Below are 6288 nucleotides of genomic sequence, written 5' to 3' on the forward strand. Positions count from 1 at the left end.
CGTTATTGTACATAAATTAAATTATAAAAAAATTGGATTAAAAAATTACACAAAAAAATGAGGAATTTCAAATAGTTAATTTGATACTAATATTGATATATATTTTTGTCAAATTTTTATGATATCGTCAAACATATATTTTATTCAAAAATAAAAACATCATCGCTTTCTCAAAAATTAAAAACACGATGTATCTCGCTGCATTGCGCGAGTACTCTTCTAGTATATATATTATTACAATTAATTTATAGATCAATAAATTAATATATAATTGTAAAATTCTATTTATTATCTGGTCAAATTAAGATTATGAGTGATCTATATAACAATTTATTATTTATTCTTACTTTTTATTAAGATGAATATTTGTGTAATTTGCATTTTTTTAATTTATTGTTTTTCAAATATGTTGTAACACCCGGATTTTTGGTACTTATAATTACGGGTTTTAAATGCATCTTTGATCTTAGAATAACCTTAGTTGATGTTTTGAGTTAATTTATATTGGTGACCAGTAGTTAAGAAAAACTCAAAATCAAGACAACTTTTCTTCAAGACTGTGAAGAAAAGCAGAAAGTGAGTCTGCAGCTACAACTTTCTTCGCACCTGTAAAGGAAGCCTTCACGCCAGTGAAGATGAGCAAAAAACGGGCTGCAACTGGATTAAAAAGGCCGATTTGAACCTCTTCTTTATTTCTTTTCCAAACTCTTTTTCTCTTCATCCTCATTCTCTCTCACTGCATTTACTTCGGTCCTAACACATTTATATCACCAAATCGATTTCTTCTTGAGCAGTTAAGAGTCTTGGAGCTAAAGATTCAAGTCATGTCGATTGAGGTTCAAGATCTTCATCTTCTCACCATTGTTGAACTACTTTTGTGTTTTCTTAAAAACCTGTTACCGAGTTCATTCTAACTTCTTTAAATTTTTATACTTGTCAAAATACTTCATGTTAGTCTCCTATAACATCCCTCTTAGTGTATTTTACACGTATATGGATTCTGACCAATTTTGAGTGTTTTGGGAGATTTGAAGGTTTTTACTCTTTTTGCTAGTAAAGATTGAATCTTCAAGAATATTGTTGTAAAAGCGTGTTTTAAGTACACAATTGTTATTTTGGGACTTGAATGTTGAATCATATGATTTAAGTATATTTGATCTTGTTCGTCTTTGGTAGAGTTTTATGTAAAATGATCACATTTTGGAAAGAGAAGTTGCTACTACTTGGGGGATTAAATGTTTTGAGGATCTGCGTAAATTTGGAGTTTGCGTTAATATTTGGTATCTTGTAGCTTGCTTCGTAGTTTTGAAAGTTTTCTTATAAGGATCTTGCTTGGAGATCTCAAATCCTCACATTTGGGAAGCTAGATTTTGGGTATGGTCTAGATTTAACTTAATCTAACAAGGTGAGTTCAAGTTGTTCTGTGAAAATTATGTACATGCTAAAAATGTTTATTTTGGAGTCTTGAAGTGTTTTTTTTAGATTTATCAAATGTTGTTGATTACCTGATAGATTTGCGTCTTTTACACATTTGGTTTTATAAAATCTTGAGAACTATAAATATTGGGGTTTTGGAGCATTTTAATGAATAAATCATATCAGTATACGTTTCTTTGATGATTTATTAATTAAATGGAGGTCATTTGATGTAAATACACTTTTAGTGTAATTGGTTTTATAAACCATTTAGGGCATATTTATTATATTATGAGACATTTTAGAAATATAAATAGTATGATTTCGTTTGAGAAAGGCAAATGATGAGTTTTTGAGATAATCATGCTTTTGGAGCATCTGTTTGCATAAACATTGGTTAAATACATTTTTATTGCTTATTATTTAATATAGTGTCGGGTATTTAGTTTTAGAACTTTATTTAATTTTCAACTAATTAGAAAAAACAATTATCAAAAATTATGTTTTATTTAGGTTAAAGGATTTCATGAAAGTAATGTTTATAAAAAGATAAAATATTTCATGGAAAAATCTAAGCTTCAAATTTTATTTAATTATTTTGCTGATTATGCATAGAAAACATATATTTGTGCCACCAAATTTTATTGATTAAACTGAGGGACCAAATCCTAAAAAAGAGTTGAGAGAATGACCAAATCTGTTATAAAAATAAAAAATAGTTTGAGGGACCAAGTTTGTTATAATAATACTAGAAAAGTACTCACGCAATGCAGCGAGATACATCTCGATTTTAACGTTTTGTTTCATTCTGTCATTTGTCGATGTTATAATACAGTTTTATGTGGTTTTGAGAAAAAGATAATAAATAAGTATTTTGTTAGAAGTCAATGATTATCTTAATTATATTTTAGTTTATATTTTAGCAAAAAATGCCCCCGCACTGACAGAAACTTAACTAAAGTAGTTACTAGAAGAACCATATCCGATTATAAAAATGGAACTACAGGGATGTCCCTCGTTTATATTTTTTTTTTCCAGAGACCTTACTCGTTAATTTTTATAAACCGTATCAACCAACTTCATATTTAACTCTTGATTGTGTCATATCAAAACCCTAACTTTTAGATGTAATTAGCATTCAAGTTTTTAAAGATAAGTCAATTGCTTGGCCATCAAAATTTAGATCACACTTTCTTGTTGGAGTGCCACAAGAAAATATCCATCAACATTAATTGCTTCAATTGCAAACACATCCTAAAAAAGGATGAATATAAGCCATTCATTAGTAATTACTCCTGTCTTTCTTTCTTATAATAAATTCGGGTTTTGTTGAACATTTGCATTTAATGTTTAATGAGTAAGGGGTTGTTTGTTTACCTCTTAATAGTTTCATTAGCAGACAGCATCTAAATCGTTAAGAGGTGAATCTTGTTTGACACAAAAGTCTGCCTCTTAATGGTTCTAAAATCCTCTGAATGATTTTGTATCATGGGTCTCCCTTAACCATTCAGCACCCTAATTCCATTGTAAATAATTACCAAACAAATTATATTTCATTTTGCACTATATCATGAAAGCTTTTAATCATTTTGCATCAAACTATTCAGCAATTGTCAAACGGTCCCTAACTCTCTTGCAATTATGTGTTGTATTTTTTTGGTTTTATATTTTATTTTGGTTTTATATTTAATAACTATTCCTCAAAATTCATTTTGGAAAATAGTTTATAGTATCGTACTAACATATTTGTAAATTGTTTAACAATTATACCAGACTTTATTTATAACCATGACTCATAATTCATTTTATTGTTAATAATAGTGTAGAACAGAATTCAAAAAATACATAAGAGATTAACAACTAGTAATCAGTCTCGGATTCTAGTCTTAACCGATCTTATTCAAAACCCAATTTTCACTATAATCAGAATACGACCATTAATTTCAACTAGATTTAATCCTTATCCTTTGAGAATCAGATATATTATAACTATATTGAACTAAACCTATGTCTAGACCTATTCATTAATCAAACCTTCATATCTTACACATATTAGTTATGGTGAAATGTCGAATTAATGTTTTTTTAATTGAAAATTTGTAACACCCCAATATCACATTTGTATATAAACATATATTTGCATATATTAAGAAATATAATTTACACATTCGACCTCAATATCTTACAAAAGCTATATTACAAAAATAGTTAATAACTTTTTCCACAAAATATCTATACAACACATGAATACATAACAAGTATTCAGATACAAAAAAATGATATGTTAGCCCCATAACCCATGCAAACGTATTATAACACTTTAGAATTGTTCCTTCCCCTTGTCTTCTAGTTGTGTCTGTCCTGTAATGCACATTTTTTGAAACACAAAATGAGGGTTAGACCTTGAGGTCTAGTGAGAAATCTCTTTAATGCAATTACAGAGTAAATCATCACCAATTCACATTTACAAACTCATCTTTGTAATAATAACAATTATATATCATTTTGATATAACAAACCTTAGTTATTGATTCCAAATAATCACATTACCTCAAAAACACATGATGAGTAAACTCATTGCAACACATAGATGAATGTATAATTTCCTCGCATCATATAGTGAGATAACTCCATCTACTCGCATCACATTGATGTTGTACACTCAACTTGTCGCATCATATAGGTGCGATAAGTCAACTTGTCGCATCCTTGTAACTCACTCCTCGCATCACATGGTGAGATAACTACACTTCATCACATCACACAGACGCGGTCATCACATCACACAGACGCGGTCATCGCATCACACAGACGGGATAAACTCAATTTGTTGCATCATATAGGTGCGATAAGTCAACTTGTCACATCACAAGGATGCGACAAAATTCACTCCTCGCATCACATGGTGAGATAACTCACTTCATCGCATCACATGGTGAGATAACTCACTTCATCGCATCACACAGACGCGAAAAACTCAACTTGTCTCATCATATAGGTGCGATAAGTCAACTTGTCGCATCGTCCTCGCATCACATGGTGAGATAACTACACTTCATCGCATCAACAGACGCGATAATTATAAGTCATCGCATCATAAAGATGCGATCACTTTGAATGTTGATCAAAAACCCAGATTTTATAACTCATGATTTTGCCACCTTATCCTGATATACATCTCTCTTTGATATGTCATTTTTATCTCAGTATACGTCTCTCCTTGATATGCCTCTTTTATAAACAAAATACACCTTTATTTGATATGTCACTCTTATTCCAATAATGATATAAACATAATAAAACCCACAACTATGTTGACTATAGCATAATAAAACAGTTTATATCAACCCACATAAATAACCCTTCAATTTAGATTTAAATTTCCAAATAAGGAAAGTTTATAAATAACTCACCTTAATCACAAAGAAATGAATAATACTAATCTTCCACATAGAAATTATAGAATCAATTGAGTTATTTCCTCCTTCTATTTTCTGTTTTATTCGCACCCAAGAATACACCCAAAAAAACATTTTCACCAACTTAAAAAATATACCCATGAGATATTAAAAATATCTCATATAAAACCAATTTAAACAACTGAGGCGGTGGAAGTATTTAAAATAGTTTAAGCACATATACCCAATTAGCCCCTCAACTTATCGTCTTATAACAATAACAACCCTGATCTTAATAATCGAATAACGGGTTATCAGAAAAACAAAATCATGTTAGATTAAAAAGATTAGTTTGAGAAATTTCATTTGGGTCAAGTAAATAGGGCTTATAAGATTTCTTTTTTCAATTTTCTTATACCTTTAATAATAAATAAACATTTTAAAACAATTTAATTTAATAGAATAATATATAATATATGGACATAAAGTTTATGATGAGAGAGGTTTGACATTTACTTGAAGGCCAATTTCCTCTTATCCTCTCCCTCTCATCATGACTTGGCATCCCTATCAACCATCTTTTTCCAACACCATAAAAATGTTTCAAGAGCCTTATTACAAATATAATATTTGAACATGTTACATATATATATATATATATATATATATATCCTTCCGAAAAATTAATATATGAAAATAAACCCTTTTTTATATGGAGGCTCAAACGAGAACATGATCAAATAAAAGATACACGAAAACGTCTATATCATATGTGATTTTATACTAAAAATCTTGTGATTCAGATTCAATCAACGCAGATACATGCACATGTGCTTGGCTGGTGACCTGAAAACGTTGATCGACCCTGTATCACATTTGATTTTTTAGTCTAAAATCACATGTGACAATAGACGTTGTCGTGTCCTCTTATTTTGACTTTATTTTTGTTTGAATCCAACTCTATCTATATACGCATCATAATCATTTGTATATTTTTTTTGTTTAATATAAATTATTACCTAATTATGTTTTTAATAAATGCTTAAAAAGGAAATATATTATAGTTGTTATCTATACTATCTTATAAATCATTTGGCTAAAACTTTTAAAAACTCTTAAAACTTTTAAAAACTCTTAAACCCGTTCATTCCTAAACGATTTCATCCCTATCCGATTTCATTTCATATCTGAATTCGTGTAACTAACTGTAGATAAACACAATCAAAATACAGGATAAGCATTTCATGTTAAATATAAAAAATCTAAAATATAATTAATATAATCATTAAATTCTAACATAATACTTAATTATTATCTTTATAAAATTTATAATATCAAACCAAAAATAAATTGTTTTATTAAACTTAAATTAAATTATATATAAAAAATATATTATCTATACTATATTATAAAACATTTGGCTAAAACTCTTAAAAACTCTTAAAAACTCTTAAAACTCTTAAAAACTCTTAAA

Source organism: Cynara cardunculus (genome assembly GCF_001531365.2).
Source record: "Cynara cardunculus var. scolymus isolate 2C chromosome LG 5, CcrdV1, whole genome shotgun sequence".
NCBI classification, from domain to species: Eukaryota; Viridiplantae; Streptophyta; class Magnoliopsida; order Asterales; family Asteraceae; genus Cynara; species Cynara cardunculus.